The 21,467-nt window shown below is 44.0% G+C and overlaps 1 pseudogene across 1 annotated transcript in view; it reads right to left on the reverse strand.

Moving 5' to 3' along the window:
- LOC311115267 (receptor tyrosine-protein kinase erbB-4-like) overlaps nt 1-17,502 on the reverse strand; it is a 57,474-nt pseudogene extending 39,972 nt beyond the window's left edge. Inside the window, exons 1-2 of the transcript XR_014615304.1 lie at nt 17,479-17,502; nt 16,190-16,376 (exon numbers count right to left, since the gene is read on the reverse strand). The product of XR_014615304.1 is annotated as a receptor tyrosine-protein kinase erbB-4-like (transcript). The remainder of the gene's footprint in view (nt 1-16,189; nt 16,377-17,478) is intronic.
- Nucleotides 17,503-21,467: the final 3,965 nt, after the last annotated feature.

The following is a 21,467-nucleotide window of genomic DNA, read 5'->3' on the forward strand; positions in this document are numbered from 1 at the left end:
GAGGCGAATATCACATCTGAGCGTGGGCATTGCCACCGAGCCTGCTGGGAAAGTGGAAAAGGGAAAAGAACTGAATGATCTGGCTGTGCTGTAAGAGGCAGGGAGGGAGGGAGGGAGGGAGGGAGGGAGGGAGGGAGGGAGGGAGGGAGGGAATACCCTGTGCAGGTGCTGTCTAGGTGTTGAGACTTTCTCTGTGTCACATTGTTATTGTCACCTGTCATATTTTTGCAATGTCATCAAATGTGTTCTTCCTCAGCCCATTCAGATCTAGAGTGAGGAGGAGTGTAGCGATCACATGACCTGTATCTTATATAATGTCTTGTAAGAGTGTGAAAGTGTCCCTGGGTTAAAAAAACGATGAAAAGTCCATGACTGTGTATTGAAGCAGAGGAACTAGGATTTGGTTTCTGAGCGGATATTAATTGTTACACGGGCATGTAGTTTGCACTGCTTTGGTGTATCACTACACAGAAACACAACATCGAAATGCTTAGTTCTGCTGGTGCCTTTTTTCACGCTCTCTGACTCTCTCTCTTTGCTGATCCAGGGCTGCTGCGATATATTTTCTCCACACAGCAAAGCTCGGCATGCAGCGCATTTGAAGATGGGAGATGTTTTAATCATTCAGCCTCTTAATGATGACACTCCATTCATTATTAATGGAGGACTCCTCCCTCCATCACGCTCCGCTCCCACAACAGGAAGGAGAGCGCGGCTATTAGCATTAGCCACAGCGGCTCCCCCATTTGATCTTTGTGTAATTACAGCACATTTTACAGATTACATCCCGAGCACCGTGTTAAGCAGAGAGGGGCCCAACAATTCAGTTTTTTCCCCACGAGGCAAGAAAGTATGTGTGTTTTGAGTTTCGGGTCTATTTGTACAGTGCGGAAATAATAATCATCAAGAATTCCTCTGAAGTACATACGGCCTTGAAGCAGAACTATAAAATAAATATATCCAGGCAAAGTCTCAGTACTTTGTCTATTCCATACTATACTGACTTCCAAAGGGAGTTCCTTGGAAAAGAATGTGCTGGCAATGTTGACCTATAAAACCGACTGAAGATGTCCTCTTTTCTATTGCCATTGATATCTCCATATAGTCCTTTGTTGATTTATCAGGTGAGAAAAATTGAGATTTTTTGTGTGTGCTTAAATCTTAAAATAGTATATTATTGATGTGTCTTTGGGTGTAGTTGCCCAGGGTAATCTCCCTAGAATGAAACATGATTGCATTTATATGCATCTAGTATAACAGATACCTAGAAAGCAGTCTATGAACTTGGAGTGTCAGCAACCAAAGATTTGGGTTTGCTTACGTAACTTTTTCTACATTGTGTCGTGTTACAGCCTGTATTTAAAATGGATTACATTGAGACGTTGTGTCACTGATCTACACACAATACCCCATAATGTCAAAGTGGAATTATGTTTCTAGAAATTTTTACAAAATAATAAAAAATGAAAAGGTGAAATGTCTTGAGTCAATAAGTATTCAACCGTTTTGTTATGGCAAGCGTAAATAAGTTCAGGAGTAAAAATGTGCTTAAAAAGGCACATCATAAGTTGCATGGACTCACTGTGTGCAATAATAGTGTTTAACATGATTTTTGAATGACTACCTCATCTCTGTACCCCACACATACAATTATCTCTTAGGTCTCTCAGTCGAGCAGTGCATTTCAAACACAAATTCATCCATAAAGACCTGGGAGGTTTTCCAATGGTTCGCAAAAGAAAGGCTCCTATTGGTAGATGGGTAAAAAGAAAACAGACATCGAATATACCTTTGAGCATGGTGCAGTTATTAATTACACTTTGGATGGAGTATCAATACACCTCAAATCTATGGCAAGACTTGAAAATGGCTGTCTAGCAATGATCAACAACCAACTTGACAGAGCTTGAATAATTCTTTAAAGAATAATGGGCAAATATTGTACAATCCACTTAGAGACTTACCCAGAAAGACTCACAGCTGTAATCGCTGCCAAAGGTGATTTGAACATGTATTGACTCAGGGGGTTGAATACTTATCTAATCAAGATATGTAGTGCCATCAGAAAGTATTCATACCCCTTGACTTATTTCACATTTTGTTGTGTTACACCCATCTACACCCAAGATGACAAAGTGAAAACATGTTTTTAGAAATGTTTGCAAATGTATTGAAAATGAAATACAGAAATATCTAATTTACGTAAGTATTCACACCCTTGAGTCAATACTTTGTAGAAGCACCTTTGGCAGCGATTACAGCTATGAGTCTTTCTGGGTAAGTCGTTAAGAGCTTTTCACACCTGGATTGTGCAACATTTGCCCATTATTATTTTCAAAATTCTTGTTAAGCACATTTTTACTCCTGAACTTATTTAAGCTTGCCATAAGAAAGGGGTTGGATACTTATTGACTCAAGACATTACAGCTTTTCGTTTTGAATTAATTTGTGAAAAAAAAAAAAAAGCATAATTCCAAAAATCTCAATTTAACCCATTTAAATTCAGGCTGTAACAACAAAATGTGGATAAGGTCAAGGGGTGTGAATACTTTCTGCAGGTACTATAGTTTTGCATCGTTAAGTGAAAGACAATGAGAGTGGAGGATGCTCGAATAGACAGGTTTTATTTTGGGGTAACTGAGTCCTCAGGTCAATAGAGTAATTTTATAAGTATCACTATGAGATAAATGAGCAAGTAGTGTGGACTATCCCTTTAATTCCCCATTCTGTTGATGCACATTCCCCCATGGGATCATTCTGGTAGTATGTCTGCCACAGCAGGGTGGTGTGAGTGGGTTGGTAAAACAATCAGCATATAGAATGAACACATACAGTGAGGGAAAAAAGTATTTGATCCCCTGCTGATTTTGTAAGTTTGCCCACTGACAAAGAAATTATCAGTCTATAATTTTAATGGTAGGTTTATTTGAACAGTGAGAGACAGAATAACAACAAAAAAATACAGAAAAACGCATGTCAAAAATTTTATGAATTGATTTGCATTTTACTGAGGGAAAGAAGTATTTGAGCCCTCTGCAAAACATGACTTAATACTTGGTGGCAAAACCCTTGTTGGCAATCACAGAGGTCAGATGTTTCTTATAGTTGGCCACCAGGTTTGGACACATCTCAGGAGGGATTTTGTCCCACTCCTCTTTGCAGATCTTCTCCAAGTCATTAAGGTTTTGAGCCTGACGTATGGGAACTCGAACCTTCAGCTCCCTCCACAGATTTTCTATGGGATTAAGGTCTGGAGTCTGGCTAGACCACTCCAGGACCTTAATGTGCTTCTTCTTGAGCCACTCCTTTGTTGCCTTGGCCGTGTGTTTTGGGTCATTGTCATGCTGGAATACCCATCCACGACCCATTTTCAATGTCCTGGCTGAGGGAAGGAGGATCTCACCCAGGATTTGACGGTACATGGCGCCGTCCATCGTCCCTTTGATGCGGTGAAGTTGTCCTGTCCCCTTAGCAGAAAAACACCCCCAAAGCATAATGTTTCCACCTCCATGTTTGACGGTGGGGATGGTGTTCTTGGGGTCATAGGCAGCATTCCTCCTCCTCCAAACACGGCGAGTTGAGTTGATGCCAAAGAGCTCCATTTTGGTCTCATCTGACCACAACACTTTCACCCAGTTCTCCTCTGAATCATTCAGATGTTCAGTGGCAAACCTCAGACGGGCCTGTATATGTGCTTTCTTGAGCAAGGGACCTTGTGGGCGCTGCAGGATTTCAGTCCTTCACGGCGTAGTGTGTTACCAATTGTTTTCTTGGTGACTATGGTCCCAGCTGCCTTGAGATCATTGACAAGATCCTCCCGTGTAGTTCTGGGCTGATTCCTCACCGTTCTCATGATCATTGCAACTCTACGAGGAGATATTGCATGGAGCCCCAGGCCGAGGGAGATTGACAGTTATTTTGTGTTTCTTCCATTTGCGAATAATCGCACCAACTGTTGTCACCTTCTCACCAAGCTGCTTGGCGATGGTCTTGTAGCCCATTCCAGCCTTGTGTAGGTCTACAATCTTGTCCCTGACATCCTTGGAGAGCTCTTTGGTCTTGGCCATGGTGGAGAGTTTGGAATCTGATTGATTGATTGCTTCTGTGGACAGTTGTCTTTTATACAGGTAACAAGCTGAGATTAGGAGCACTCCCTTTAAGAGTGTGCTCCTAATCTCAGCTCGTTACCTGTATAAAAGACACCTGGGAGCCAGAAATCTTTCTGATTGAGAGGGGGTCAAATACTTATTTCCTCATTAAAATGCAAATCAATTTATAACATTTTTTACATGCATTTTTCTGGACTTTTTTGTTATTATTCTGTCTCTCACTGTTCAAATAAACCTACAATTAAAATTATAGACTGATAATTTCTTTGTCAGTGGGCAAACGTACAAAATCAGCAGGGGATCAAATACTTTTTTCCCTCACTGTACTATACAGGACCCACTGCCTTTACACTAACATCCACTATTCCACTGTCAGCAGCCAATTAGGTATAATGAACAATAAAGCAATCAAAATAATGTGATAAATTGAAGCTTTTGTTCACCATTCCATTACATGGAACCTGTGAAGCAATCTTTGTTGAGGTCCAACACATAGAGAAAGGAAATTAATTGCTTGATTACCAATTGTGTAATTGTGCATTGACAATTGTTAATGACTATTAAATGACAATCAACAATGACTCAATTTGATTGCAGGCAGAGGGTCATAGAACCAACGGAACATGTTGTTCATTTGATGCACACCACTGTACACTCTGTTCCTTACCTCCTGTTGCTGAGTGAATGAGCACTATACCACAGCTATGCGATTCAGAGGGATCTGTCTCAATAGTCTAAAGTGGCTTCCTTGTCTCATTTCCTTCTGGGTTAGTCAGAGGAAGATTCTCAATAGTCTAGAGTGTCTTCCTTGTCTCCTTTCCTTCTGGGTGAGTCAGAGGAAGACTCTCAATAGTCTAAAGTGGCTTCCTTCTCTCATTTCCTTCTGGGTGAGTCAGAGGAAGATTCTCAATAGTCTAAAGTGGCTTCCTTCTCTCATTTCCTTCTGGGTGAGTCAGAGGAAGATTCTCAATAGTCTAGAGTGGCTTCCTTGTCTCCTTTCCTTCTAGGTGAGTCAGAGGAAGAATATCAGTAGTCTAAAGTGGCTTCCTTGTCTCATTGACTTCTGGGTGAGTCAGAGGAAGATTCTCAATATTATCCAGTGGTTTCCTTCCTGTCCTTGTCTCCTTTCTTTGATCTGTACAAACTGCCATAACTGGCTAGATGAGAGATAGTTTCCAGCTGTACTGACAGTAACTGAGTGTTCAGATCAGTTTAGATGAATGAAACGAGACAAGGAGAGGAAGCCACTTTAGACCATTGAGACGCACCCTTCGAGCAGAAGGAACAGGTGAAGAAACAGAGACGAAGAGAGAGAGAGAGAGAGAGAGAGAGAGAGAAGGAATGGTTTGCTTTGCTTTCTGCACACGGGCACAGGGGCATATGAGCCAGATGGGGAAGCTGGATTCAGTACTCTCTTTAGGGGCTCGCCAAGCCATTTGGCTCCGCTCCAAATGGGCAATTTTGTCGAGCGGGGTGACGTCTGCTGTGGCAAAAAGAAAAGCCACATGAACAAAAACTAAAAAGTAAAGTGGGAAGGCGGGAGAAGAGGATTATACAAATGTTTTACATAAGCACACTCATCAGTGTAGAGAGTGTCTTATTGGGGCTATTATTACTACTGTGTTGGGGAAATTAATATACCTAAAGCACATATGACTTAGACTGCCCAGCTTAATCTTTTCTTTTTATTGGCCAGTCTGAGATATGGCTTTTTCTTTGCAACTCTGCCTAGAAGTTCAGCATCCTGGAGTCGCCTCTTCACTGTTGACGTTGAGACTGGTGTTTTGCGGGTACTATTTAATGAAGCTGCCAGTTGAGGACCTGTGAGGCGTCTGTTTCTCAAACTAGACACTCTAATGTATTTGTCCTCTTGCTCAGTTGTGCACCGGGGCCTCCCACTCCTCTCTCTATTTTGGTTAGAGCCAGTTTGCGCTGTTCTGTGAAGGGAGTAGTACACAGCGTTGTACGAGATCTTCAGTATCTTGGCAATTTCTCGCATGGAATAGCCTTCATTTCTCAGAACAAGAATAGACTGATGAGTTTCAGAAGAAAGTTATTTGTTTCTGGCCATTTTGAGCCTGTAATCGAACCCACAATTGCTGATGCTCCAGATACACAACTAGTCTCAAGAAGGCCAGTTTTATTGCTTCTTTAATCAGCACAACAGTTTTCAGCTGTGCTAACATAATTGCAAAATAGTTTTCTAATGATCAATTAGCCTTTTAAAATGATAAACTTGGATTAGCAAACACAACGTGCCATTGGAACACAGGACTGATGGTTGCTGATAATGGGCCTCTGTACGCCTATGTAGATATTCCATAAAAAATCAGCCGTTTCCAGCTACAATAGCCATTTACAACATTAACAATGTCTACACTGTATTTCTGATCAATTTGATGTTATTTTAACGGACAAAAAAATTGCTTTTCTTTCAAAAACAAGGACATTTCTAAGTGACCCCAAAATGTTGAATGGTAGTGTATATATAATACTTTTCTTGGACACTCTTGAAAACGAGATGGTGTATCTCAAGAGATTTCATCCTGCAAAATGTCAAATAACTATATAAACACTGGGAAGCATAGCAGGCGGTGATTAGCATTGGAGAGGCTGATTGAAGGGGGATTCCACTACCAGCTTGGAGTAGAGGGTGGAACTGCCTGACGAGTAGAATGAGAAGTAGGGACATTTTTCAAATTAACGTAATCAGATGCAACAGCACAGAACGTGAGTCTATATCCGAAAATGCCTCAATGCAGTTTAAAACAGGGGTGTATAATACTGGTCCTCAAAGGTGCCAGTGTTTGCTGGTTTCTGTGCTTACCTCATAACCAGAGACTGAGTAGCACCTGACTAACCAAGTGTGTGGTCTCTCGTGGATCAACAAATTACATTTCATAATCAATTAATATGGAGAACCAGCACAATAGTGATAGGTTCAGAGTTATGTGCCCCTTGTGTAAACTCACAGTCTAAATATTTGATAAGGAGCATCATTAACATAGATTATGTTTATAAGGCAGTTAAAACAAAACTGCCATATATACACTTTCGTTGCCAAACAGTATATAATTCGCCTCCTGCATATATCTACGGGGTATCCATTTCACAATGCAGTGGACTTGAGGTCGGCTGAGCCTGAGAGCGGGAGTGCTGGGTAAGACTGTTGTTTAACGCATTACGTGTAGTAAAATGCTGAATATAGTATTACCCTGCTGAGATATGATATTCCCCTAGAGTAGGGAGTAGTGGGTGGTGGACGTGCAAATGAATTACAAATAAGTACTGAACCCATTCATTTTTTTTCATGATACGGAGTGCATAATGGATAGCATGCATACCCATTTTCTCATTATCGGTGGGAGAAAAGAAGGAATGAGAATATGGGGGGGGGGGGGGAATCCAAGCGCTAGCCTCGTCGGTAAGACTAAATGAGAGTAAGGGAATTATATAACATTATTCCCAGTCAGACAGACAGACAGACAGGGGGAGGGGGCAGCAGAACTACCCCAAAGTCGATACTTTGTAGAGCCACCGTTTGCAGCAATTACAGCAGCATGTCTCTTGGGGTATGTCTCTATAAGCTTGGCACATCTAGCCACTGGGATTTTTGCCCATTCTTCAAGGCAAAACTGCTCCAGCTCCTTCAAGTTGGATGGGTTCCACTGGTGTACAGCAATCTTTAAGTCATACCACAGATTGTCAATTGGGTTGAGGTCTGGGCTTTGACTAGGCCATTCCAAGACATTTAAATGTTTCCCCTTAAACCACTTGAGTGTTGCTTTAGCAGTATGATTAGGGTCATTGTCCTGCTGGAAGGTGAACCTCTGTCCCAGTCTCAAATCTCTGGAAGACTGAAACAGGTTTCCCTCAAGAATTTCCCTGTATTTAGCGCCATCCATCATTCCTTCAATTCTGACCAGTTTCCCAGTCCCTGCCGATGAAAAACATCCCCACAACATGATGCTGCCACCACGCTTCACTGTGGGGATGGTGTTCTCGGGGTGATGAGAGATGTTGGGTTTGCGCCAGACATAGTGTTTTCCTTGATGGTCAAAAAGCTACATTTTTGTCTCATCTGACCAGAGTACCTTCTTCCATAAGTTTGGGGAGTCTCCCACATGCCTTTTGGTGAACACCAAACGTGTTTGCTTATTTCTTCTTTATGCAATGGCTTTTTTTCTGGCCACTCTTCCGTAAAGCCCAGCTCTGTGGCGTGTACGGCTTAAAGTGGTCCTATGGACAGATACTCCAATCTCCGCTGTGGAGCTTTGCAGCTCCTTCAGGGTTATCTTTGCTCTCTTTGTTGCCTCTCTGATTAATGCCCTCCTTGACTGGTCCGTGAGTTTTGGTGGGCGGCCCTCTCTTGGCAGGTTTGTTGTGGTGCCATATTCTTTCAATTTTTTAATAATGGATTTAATGGTGCTCCGTGGGATGTTCAAAGTTTCTGATATGTTTTTATAACCCAACCCTGATCTGTACTTCTCCACAACTTTGTCCCTGACCTGTTTGGAGAGCTCCTTGTTCTTCATGGTGCCGCTTGCTTGGTGGTGCCTTTTGCTCAGTGGTGTTGCAGACTCTGGGGCCTTTCAGAACAGGTGTATATATACTGATATTATGTGACAGATCATGTGACACTTAGATTGCACACAGGTGGACTTTATTTAACTAATTATGTGACTTCTGAAGGTAATTGGTTGCACCAGATCTTATTTAGGGGCTTCATAACAAAGGGGGTGAATACATATGCACACACCACTTTTCCGAAAATTTATTTTTTAGAATTTTTGGAAACAAGTAATTTTTTTCATTTCACTTCACCAATTCTGACTATTTTGTGTATGTCCATTACATGAAATCCAAATAAATATCCATTTAAATTACAGGTTGTAATGCAACAAAATAGGAAAAATGCCAAGGGGGATGAATACTTTTGCAAGGCACTGTAAATACAGGCTGATGTCACCCTTACGGGGTCCTAAGACAAGAGTCCTTATGGGAGAGGATATGATCTATCGTAGGCCGGCATTTTGGAAATAGCTATAGTCTTATGGTCAGCCTTGTGGGATACGTTGAAGACGCTGTGAATTCACAGAGCTGTGTGAGATGAAAGTAACACGATAATGGTGCAATGTGAAACTTGTTTTTAGTGTTGGACTCTTTGTGTATAATATATTAAGCTATACTGTACTACATGCTGAGCAGATAGTGAGCCATTTCATCCATTCCTATAGAGAACATTTTGTTTGGATGTTCAGAGAATATTGTATTACTAGTGATAGTATTACTGGGCACACAACCATGGCCATTCTTCAATCAAGCTTAACACCACTGACACCTGAATTAATAGACTGGGTATACCACTGACTCTTGACTTAATAGACTGGGTATAACTAGACACCACTGACTCTTGACTTAATAGACTGGTTATAACCAGATACCACTGACTCCTGAATTAATAGACTGGTTGTAACCAGACACCACTGACACCTGACTTAATAGACTGGTTATAACCAGACACCACTGACGCCTGACTTAATAGACTGGTTATAACCAGACACGACACGACAGACACCTGACTTAATAGACTGGGTATAACCAAATACCCCTGACTCCTGACTTAATAGACTGGTTATAACCAGACACCACTGACACCTGACTTAATAGACTGGTTGTAACCAGACACCACTGACTCCTGACTTAATAGACAGGATATAACCAGACACCACCGACACCTGACTTAATAGACTGGGTATAACCAGACACGACAGACACCTGACTTAATAGTCTGGGTATAACCAGATACCCCTGACTCCTGACTTAATAGACTGGTTATAACCAGACACCACTGACTCCTGACTTAATAGACTGGTTATAACCAGACACCACTGACGCCTCATTTAATAGACTGGTTATAACCAGACACCACTGACTCCTGACTGAATAGACAGGATATAACCAGACACCACCGACACCTGACTTAATAGACTGGGTATAACCAGACACGACAGACACCTGACTTAATAGTCTGGGTATAACCAGATACCCCTGACTCCTGACTTAATAGACTGGTTATAACCAGACACCACTGACTCCTGACTTAATAGACTGGTTATAACCAGACACCACTGACGCCTCACTTAATAGACTGGTTATAACCAGACACGACACGACAGACACCTGACTTAATAGACTGGGTATAACCAGATACCCCTGACTCCTGACTTAATAGACTGGGTATAACCAGACACCACTGACTCCTGACTTAATTGACTGGATATAACCACAAACCACTGACACATTACTTAATAGACTGGTTATAACCAGATACCACTGACTCCTGAATTAATAGACTGGTTGTAACCAGACACCACTGACTCCTGACTTAATAGACTGGTTATAACCAGACACCACTGACGCCTGACTTAATAGACTGGTTATAACCAGACACGACACGACAGACACCTGACTTAATAGACTGGGTATAACCAGATACCCCTGACTCCTGACTTAATAGACTGGTTATAACCAGACACCACTGACACCTGACTTAATAGACTGGTTGTAACCAGACACCACTGACTCCTGACTTAATAGACTGGTTATAACCAGACACCACTGACACCTCACTTAATAGACTGGTTATAACCAGACACGACACGACAGACACCTGACTTAATAGACTGGGTATAACCAGATACCCCTGACTCCTGACTTAATAGACTGGTTATAACCAGACACCACTGACACCTGACTTAAAAGACTGGTTTTAACCAGACACCACCGACTCCTGACTTAATAGACAGGATATAACCAGATACCACCGACACCTGACTTAATAGACTGGGTATAACCAGACACCACTGACACCTGACTTAATAGACTGGTTATAACCAGACACCACTGACGCCTGACTTAATAGACTGGTTATAACCAGACACGACACGACAGACACCTGACTTAATAGACTGGGTATAACCAGATACCCCTGACTCCTGACTTAATAGACTGGTTATAACCAGACACCACTGACACCTGACTTAATAGACTGGTTGTAACCAGACACCACTGACTCCTGACTTAATAGACAGGATATAACCAGACACCACCGACACCTGACTTAATAGACTGGGTATAACCAGACACGACAGACACCTGACTTAATAGTCTGGGTATAACCAGATACCCCTGACTCCTGACTTAATAGACTGGTTATAACCAGACACCACTGACTCCTGACTTAATAGACTGGTTATAACCAGACACCACTGACACCTCACTTAATAGACTGGTTATAACCAGACACGACACGACAGACACCTGACTTAATAGACTGGGTATAACCAGATACCCCTGACTCCTGACTTAATAGACTGGTTATAACCAGACACCACTGACACCTGACTTAAAAGACTGGTTTTAACCAGACACCACCGACTCCTGACTTAATAGACAGGATATAACCAGACACCACCGACACCTGACTTAATAGACTGGGTATAACCAGACACCACTGACACCTGACTTAATAGACTGGTTATAACCAGACACCTGACTTAAAAGAAGACTGGTTATAACCAGACACCACCGACACCTGACACACTCATCGTTAGCCGCCACTGGAGGACTTGACAGACTGGGTATATAAACCTGGGTGATTGGGAGATGTAAGGGACCTCATTCACAATCATGGAATAAATATGGTGAATAAACAAATGCGTGGGGGTCTGATGAGTAAACAGATCCTTGTTGGGACATGTCCCACAAAATATATTTAGAACAGCTAGTGCTACACTAGCTAGCACTACTTAGACATACAGCTAAAGGCTAATGACAGCACCGAGGGGCTATGGCTTGATGGGAGTCTCACCTGGAGTCCATGGTCACAGTGTGTGTGTGTGTGTGTGTGTGCGTGTGTACGTGTGCGTGTCTGTGTGCTTTTGTATGTGTGTGTGTGTGCTTTTGTGTGTGTGCTTTTGTGTGTGTGTGTGTGTGAGTGTGTGTGTGTGCTTTTGTGTGTGTGTGTGTGTCTGTGTGTATGTGTGTGTGCTTTTGTGTGTGTGTGTGTGTGTATGTGTGTGTGTGTGTGCGTGTGTGTGTATATGTGTGTGTGTGTGTGTATATGTGTGTGTGTGTGTGTGTGTGTGTGTGTGTGTGTGTGTGTGTGTGTGTGTGTGTGTGTGTGTGTGTGTGTGTGTGTGTGTGTGTGTGTGGCCTGTATACTGTGCATGCTTACCTGCACTAGGAGAGAATGACAAAGCAGTGATCAACCTAATTCATTAATATCTGACAGCTGGCGAGCAGATAGACAGACATGTCTGTACATGTCTGGCCATGCATGAGCTTCATATGCTGTTGCATGACTATCTTTATTCTTCTTAAATCTAACTAAATGTTATCGAAAATGTAATCCACGTAATCCCAAAAGTAATTATTTCTCATGAGAGGGCTATAAACAATAACTAGTAATGCTGCACACTCCAAGAAAGAGTTAAAATCGAACCTTTCTGGTCAAAATAGTTATAAATTGCTGAGGTGTAGTCACTTTTGAGGATACAAGCTCCAGTACACAGTACAAATATGATTAAAATATTAAAATATTTTACATGATGCATTTCCTATTCAACAAAACAGTATGAATAAGGCTTGAAATGACTTATATGCTTTCTAAATACAGTATAATCAAATTATAAAATGACTATAAGATTTTACCTTCCTTATAACTGTAAAAAATCTAAAGGCCTCTCTTAATCAAAATGTCTGCCCCCACTGCTGTGAACGTCACACAGAGCTCTACCTTGGCTTACTGAATTCATTAGGAACTCACATTTAATCTCATATCCATCTATGACAAACAGAAAGTGTTTTTTGTTTAAAATCTATGAATTACTTTAGATTACTTTGATAAAGTTTGCTATAAATCTATCTCTGAATGTACTAGAGTGACAAAAACAAGACGTACTGTAAGGATTGCAGGCACGTGCTTTGTCAGTGGCTGTGACGTAAGGTTCAGCCAGGAGTTGATGGACAGTCGGAAGAGCGAATGAAATGGTAGGAGGCACATCCCAGCTTCAAGTGGCATCAGATTTAACATCCTACATCACACAGGCGGAAGAGATATACTTCTGTGTCCGTGAGAACCAGGGCTACCACTCAATGCACGCCGTTTCGATCTATGGTGTCCACAGATCGAATTAAAAGTGGAAATGTCGGTTGGAACCAGTACCAGAACCACGCAGGTCCCCTAAACAGGGGACTTTACATCTATTAAATGAATGTGGAATTCCACTTTTCTTTTGTAGTTGTTATGTTTTATTGAGACAATACAGAAGAGTGACTCAGGACCAAAGGCAGAAACAGGGATTGAACCCCGGTCTCAGGGATGAGATACATTTGATAGCTCCGGGTGTGTTACTACTAGGCCACAGACTCTGCACAACTCTCTTTAATTTATCTTGGCTAAAGAACATGCCACATCATGGGCCATTCGTTGTGACTCACAGCTCAAACTACTCCATGAAACAACCTAGTATCCAAGACGGCTACTCTGTAAACAGAAAAGTTAATTAACTGAAACACGTGGCTTTTTCCAAGCCATTTCATCTCTCTGTACAAAAGGGCATTCAACTTAATTTGTCCAAATATGAAACTCGGGTGCAAAGCATGGTTTCTGTTTAAAATGTATTTCCATTTGGTGTCTTAATTAAAAGAGTAGGGTATTAAATTGGCTTTAGCTGTGGGTGGGTGTAACCCTAGGAAAAGCTCTGCCACCTTCTCCTCCTTCCTTAATAATCCTCCACCTTCTCCCCCTCCCTCCTCCCTCTCTGTGGACGACTTTGTCTACCACTTTGAAAAGAAGGTCGACAACATCCGCTTCTCATTCACTCAGTCTATTGAGTCCACTGGTCCCACTTACACAGAACTACCCTACGCCTTGACCTCTATCTCCCTTCTCTCTCCAGATGAAATCCTGTGACTAGTGATGTCCGGCCCCATGACAACCTGCCCACTCGACCCCATCTCCTCTTCCCTTCTCCAGAGTACCTCTGGAGACCTACGCCCATTCCTCACTTCCCTCATCAACTCATCCCTGACCATTGGCTGCGTCCCCTTGGAATTCAAGGCCAGAGTCGCTCCCCTCCTCAAGAAACCAACACACAAATCCTCTGATGTCAAAAACGACAGACCGGTATCCCTTCTTTCTTTTCTTTCTAAAACACTTGCTGTCTCTAACCAACTCCCTCGCTATCACTCTCAGAACGATCTTCTTGACCCTAACCAGTCAGGCTTCAAGACTGGTCACTCAACTGAGACCGCTCTCCTCTGTGTCACGGACGTTCTCCTCACTGCCAAAGCTGACTCGCTCTCTGTTCTCAACCTCCTAGATCTATCCACTGCCTTGGACTCCGTGAACCATCAGATCCTCCTCTCAACCCTCTCAGGGCTGGATGTCTCAGGCTCCGCACATTCTTGGATTGCATCATTCCTGGCAGGCCGCTCCTACCAGGTGACATGGAGAGGATCTGTGTCTGCACCACGTGCTCTCACTACTGGTGTCCCCCAGGGCTCGGTTCTAGGCCCTCTCCTCTGCTCTCTATTCACTCGGCTCCGTCATATCCTCACTTGGTCTCTCCTATCATTGCTATGCGGATGACACTCAACTACTTTTCTCCTTCCTCCCTTCTGAGACCCAGGTGGCGACATGCATCTCTATGGGAGGTCAGCTCCTGCTCAGCCCAGTCAAAGCTTTTCTCTGTCCTGGCATCCCAATGGTGGAATGAGCTTCCCCCTGAAGCTAGGACAGCAGAGTCCCTGCCCATCTTCCGAAAACGTCTGAAACCCTACCTCTTCAAAGAGTATCTTAACTAATCCCACAGCACCCCCCCTCACCCCCCATAACAAAAATAAATACAAAAAAGATCATCACATTTTACTTACTATGAGACTATGTGGTTGTCCCACCTAGCTATCTTAAGATGAATGCACTAACTGTAAGTCGCTCTGGATAAGAGCATCTGCTAAACGACTAAAATGTAAATGTCAAAATGTGTGAAGCGAAGGTTGAACACAACCATTTATTTTCAAAGAAATGTCAGAGGATTCTTCTATTCTATGACATTATAATACATTTTCTGGGTATTCTGAAACTATTCCGTAGCTTAGCAAAGCTAAAGATTCTAAATTATTTTAATTTGCTTGGTTTCGTAAAAGCACAATCTGTGAGACTCCATGCTGTTCAATGGTAATTTGGACACCAATTGGTTTTGAAGAGTATACATTCCTTATGGGCTGCTTTAGGCTATAATAACCTCATATTTAACATACTCTATTTTAATGCTTTACAATATATGTTTACACCTATCAAGCCAATCTCCTGGACTGACAGTCTTTGCATCCATCGCTCAGTCTATGGATATGAGAGTGGTATCATTCCCCCAGGCCCCATCCCTCAGCAAACCATGTAGAGGCCACAGTTATCATTCCCCCAGGCCCCATCCCTCAGCAAACCATTGCGAGGCCACAGTTATCATTCCCCCAGGCCCCATCCCTCAGCAAACCATTGTGAGGCCACAGTTATCATTCCCCCAGGCCCCATCCCTCAGCAAACCATGGAGAGGCCACAGTTATCATTCCCCCAGCCCCCATCCCTTAGTAAACCATGGAGAGGCCACAGTTATCATTCCCACAGGCCCCATCCCTCAGTAAACCATGTAGAGGCCAAAGTTATCATTCCCCCAGGCCCCATCCCTCAGCAAACCATGGAGAGGCCATAGTTATCATTCCCCCAGCCCCATCCCTCAGCAAACAATGGAGAGGCCACAGTTATCATTCCTCCAGCCCCATCACTCAGCAAACCATGGCGAGGTCACAGTTTGTATTGAGATAGACTATCAGACCATGGATAGGCCACAGTTTGTATTGTGATAGACCATCAGACCATGGAGAAACTGTTGGCAAGATCAAGAGAAGGAGAAAGTGATAGAGAGATGGAGAGAAGGAGAGAGTGAGAGAAATGGAAAGACTGCGTGACTGAGTCACCCAGGTGAGTATAGAGTGGTCTGCACTGGGCCACTGACCTGTGAGGTTGCGAAGGCCCAGCTGTCTGAGGCCGTAGTAGCCGTCGCGGCGGTAGTTGAGGAAGATGGCCAGGGCATAGCGTCCCTCGTAAAGCTTGGTGCCCCGCACGATGCGAAGGTTCTCCAGCGGCAGGTAGTCAAACTGGTTCAGAGCCACCAGCACATAGCCTGTCACCTCCCGGATAGACTAGAGGAAGGAGGGAGAGAGAGAGGGGGGCAGACAGAGAGAGAGAGAGAGAGAGAGAGAGAGAGAGAGAGAGAGAGAGAGAGAGAGAGAGAGAGAGAGAGAGAGAGAGAGAGAGAGAGAGAGAGAGAGAGAGAGAGAGAGAGAGAGAGAGAGAGAGAGAGAGAGAGAGAGAGAGTAACGCAGTTAGAGAAATGTACAAAGTCAGGCTGCTATTTATTGAAGGACACGGACACTTGAAGAGACTACCTGATCTGTCCCCCAACCTTCCTGTAGATCAACCTAGTCCTGATCTGTCCCCCCAACCTTCCTGTAGATCAACCTAGTCCTGATCTGTCCCCCAACCTTCCTGTAGATCAACCTAGTTCTGATCTGTCCCCCAACCTTCCTGTAGATCAACCTAGTCCTGATCTGTCCCCCCAACCTTTCTGTAGATCAACCTAGTCCTGATCTGTCCCCCCAACCTTCCTGTAGATCAACCTAGTCCTGATCTGTCCCCCCAACCTTCCTGTAGATCAACCTAGTCCTGATCTGTCCCCCCAACCTTCCATTTTGGTTAATTTTTGTTTGTTCACTTTATCTATCTAGCACATAAATGTGTTTGTGTTGAACTGTTCAACAGTATTTGCTAGTAAAAGCCAGCATTGTGTACTGAGCTAGGAAAAGCATCCTGAATGATGGCTCATTGTTAACATTTTGGGAAGTTGGTGGAGAATGTTTTTTAGTGCACTTCTTCAGATAACAGCTTGTCCTTGGCTCAGGGTTTCCGCTGGGAGAAGCCAGTTGTGCCAGGAAGTTTACTTGGGGTCTAGAAGGACATCCAATCACAGAGCTGTAATATCACTGATAGAGATAATGAGCTCTGGAGCCCTGCCGTCAATCATCCTGACAGCCAATCGCAAGCTCACACAAACTATCATTACTGGGACATGGGCTTTGTTCAGTCAGCGGGATTGCTTTACTTTGTGGAGGTGTGTGTCCGTGTAAAAATCAGGCGGCATGTTATACTGGTCACAGATCAGTCCCTATGCACCAGTTACCTCTCCCTGGGTCTCTGTGGTCATAAAAAATTCATCTGATGCACTGACACAGCACGTCAACTGACAGCTGTCATCTGCCCGCCAGACATGGTAACACAGTCGCTCACTGCACCAGCCACCACTGGCAGCTCCAATCACAACACTACATTATAGGAGCCCGAATGGCCGATGATTTCTTATAGGATCCATATGGATGGCAGTGGAGGCACAACATTGACTCATTTAATTGCTAAGTATCTCTGGAGAGGCTCTTACCATTTGACAGCTGAATTATTCAACGTTGTGGCTGGGGTACTGTGCTCTCGTTAAATTTACAGAAGCACATGTATTTTGTCAGTGGCTGTGCAGCAACACCGCGCAATTGATATTCATTGATATACCGGAGGATTTACATGACATTACTCATATAAGAATTCCTAATGGGATCCGTATAGGAACGTGGGGACCTGCAAAGTTGTTTGAAATGATAAGTTAGGTGAAAGAAATGTTAGGAGGCTATGGTATGATTATAAAGAGCGGTTTTAATGAGCAGAGACAGGTCAGTAATGATGTGGCTGATTGGTTAGGAGTGGGGTGGAAAAGAGTCATCCCTGGTTTGATTTTCTCTTCACCTTACGGTAGACTCGGGGAGGGTGACAGCTAAAAACAAGGCATGGGTGTGTCTGAAATGGTACCTGACTCACTAATGCACTACTTTTGACCAGAGCCCCATACGGATCCGGTCCAAAGTAGTGCACTATTAAGGGAATAGGGTGTCATTTTGGACGCACCCATGTGGCTGTATTTTCACTTCCTGATAACAGCCAGGTTGCCAAGCAGAGTAGCTTGATTCAGTCAGTCATTCAGTCAGTCAGTCAGCCAGTCAGAAAGTCAGTCAGTCAGTCTTTCAGTCAGTCAGTCAGTCAGTCATTCAGTCATTCAGTCAGCCAGTGAGCCAGTCAGTCAGTCAGTCAGTCAGTCATTCAGCCAGTCAGCCAGTCATTCAGTCATTCAGTCAGTCAGCCAGCCAGTCAGTCAGTCAGTCAGTCAGTCATTCAGCCAGTCAACCAGTCAGCCAGTCAGCCAGTCATTCAGCCAGTCATTCAGTCAGTCATTCAGTTATTCATTCAATCATTCAGTCAGCCAGTCAGTCATTCAGTCAGTCAGCCAGTCAGCCAGTCATTCAGTCAGTCATTCAGTCAGTCAGTATATTCAGTCATACAGTCGGTCATTCAGTCAGTCATTCAGTCAGTCATTCAGTCAGTCATTCAGTCAGCCAGTCAGTCATTCAGTCAGCCAGTCAGCCAGCCATTCAGTCAATCAGTCAGTCATGTATTGTGTCAGTCATTCAGTCAGCCAGTCAGTCAGTCATTCAGCCAGTCAGTCAGTCAGTCAGTCATTCAGCAGTCAGTCAGTCATTCAGTCATTCAGTCAGCCAGTGAGCCAGTCAGTCAGTCAGTCATTCAGCCAGTCATTCAGTCATTCATTCAGTCAGTCATTCAGTTATTCATTCAATCATTCAGTCAGCCAGTCAGTCATTCAGTCAGTCAGTCAGCCAGACAGTCAGTCAGTCAGTCAGTCATTCAGTCAGTCATTCAGTCAGTCATTCAGTCAGTCAGTCAGTCAGTATATTCAGTCATTCAGTCGGTCATTCAGTCAGCCAGTCAGTCATTCAGCCAGTCAGTCAGTCAGTCAGTCATTCAGTCAATCAGTCAGTCATGCATTTTGTCAGTCATTCAGTCAGACTCTCAGTCAATTCAGCCAGTCAGTCAGTCATTCAATCATTCAGTCAGTCATTCAGCCAGTCAGTCAGTCAGTCATTCAGCCAGTCAGCCATTCAGTCAGTCAGTAAGTCAGTCAGTCATTCAGCCAGTCAGCCAGTCATTCAGTCATTCAATCAGCCAGTCATTCAGTCAGTCAGTCATTCAGTCATTCAGTCATTCAGTCAGTCAGTCAGTCAGTCAGTCAATCAGCCAGTCATTCAGTCAGTCAGCCAGTCAGCCAGTCAGCCATTCAGCCAGTCAGCCAGCCAGCCAGCCAGCCAGTCAGCCAGCCAGCCAGTCAGTCAGTCATTCAGCCAGTCAGCCAGTCATTCAGCCAGTCAGCCAGTCATTCAGCCAGTCAGTCAGCCAGTCAGCCAGCCAGTCATTCAGTCAGTCAGCCAGTCAGCCAGTCAACCAGCCAATCAGTCAGTCAGTCAGTCATTCAGCCAGTCAGCCAGTCATTCAGCCAGTCAGCCAGCCAGTCATTCAGTCAGTCAGCCAGTCAGCCAGTCAACCAGCCAGTCAGTCAGTCAGTCAGTCAGTCAGTCATTCAGCCAGTCATTCAGCCAGTCAGCCTGTCATTCAGCCAGTCATTCAGCCAGTCAGCCAGTCATTCAGCCAGTCAGCCAGTCATTCAGCCAGTCATTCAGCCAGTCAGCCAGTCATTCAGCCAGTCAACCAGTCAGCCAGTCATTCAGCCAGTCAGTCAGCCAGTCAGTCAGTCAGTATACATGTACTGCCCACTGTGGTCTCTATTGAAACACAATGTCCAGAGCAGGAGAAAGAGTAGACAGAATCCTGTGTTGTATTAGGCTGATTAGAACGCCTCAGTCACTGGGAATTCAAGCAAAACACAACAAACAATCTGTATCAATGCTGTTTTGAGTGACACGTTATTCAGAAGAGACGTCCTATGGAATCATTTCCAATAACATTTCATATTACGAGGAACTAGTGTAAGAAAACCCTTTAACAGGAACAAACTTTTTGTCATTAGGTTATCGTCAAACTCTAAAAACTATTCAACAACACTCAATAAAAATCTATGACTCTTTCATTCTTTGACAGAAAACGTATGATTCCGACATTAGATTTTACTGTGGGGGCTTCGTGATGTGGTGCCCAAGAATGGTGAGGTGTGATGTTTATCTTTCAGCAAGGGTGACCCAACGCTAACCCTTGTGTTTGACGCCCCGGGCCGGATATGATCCATCGTTGGCCCCGGCATCATTAGCTCGGCAGTAACACCCCTTTGCCTGCCGAGGACGCTTTTGCAGGGCCACAGGGACGTTGCTCTGCTCTAGACCTGGCTGCAGGAGCCTCAGGCAGGCAGACGGATCCACCACGCAGCGGTGGTGATGGTCCCCCGTTCTCAGTGCCAGCCTCCGGGCACCGACGGCAAACCATGGAGAACCAAAGGAGAAACGGTTCGAACTGTTGCCTAGCAATGCCTAGCAACACAGGGAAAGCCTTTCAGCGCCAGCCACCAGTGGAGAGAAGAGAGGGAGAGGGGACATTTTTGTAAGAAATACATGGAGGGAGGATTTTGGCTTGTAATTTAACTCATTCAATTAAAGGATTACTTTGCTGTGTTTTTTCGCCACCCTCTTTAGATACTTTTTTTTTTACTTTGACACTATTTAATTTCCTTCTGCTCTTAAATTCCATTCCGAGAGCCACCGGATCAATATTTTCTGCGGGTGGAAGAGAAGTAGCTAGCAGGAGGAGAGGATGAGACGAGAAGAAGGGCGGAGGAGGAGAGGATGAGGAGAGAAGAAGGGCAGAGGAGGAGAGGATGAGGAGAGAAGAAAAGAGGAGGAGGAGAGGATGAAGAGAGAAGAAGGGAGGAGAAAGTTAGGGGAAAGAAATGCTAGGAGGCTATGGTATTAATATAAGAGCGGTTTTAATGAGCAGAGACAGGTCAGTAATGATGTGGCTGATTGGTTAGGAGTGGGGTGGAAAAGAGTCATCCCTGGTTTGATTTTCTCTTCACCTTACGGTAGACTCGGGGAGGGTGACAGCTAAAAACAAGGCATGGGTGTGTCTGAAATGGTACCTGACTCACTAATGCACTACTTTGACCAGAGCCCCATACGGATCCGGTCCAAAGTAGTGCACTATTAAGGGAATAGGGTGTCATTTTGGACGCACCCATGTGGCTGTATTTTCACTTCCTGATAACAGCCAGGTTGCCAAGCAGAGTAGCTTGATTCAGTCAGTCATTCAGTCAGTCAGTCAGCCAGTCAGAAAGTCAGTCAGTCAGTCTTTCAGTCAGTCAGTCAGTCAGTCAGTCATTCAGTCATTCAGTCAGC

Source organism: Coregonus lavaretus (assembly GCF_964263955.1).
Source record: "Coregonus lavaretus genome assembly, contig: HAP1_SCAFFOLD_3139, whole genome shotgun sequence".
In the NCBI taxonomy this organism is placed as follows: Eukaryota; Metazoa; Chordata; class Actinopteri; order Salmoniformes; family Salmonidae; genus Coregonus; species Coregonus lavaretus.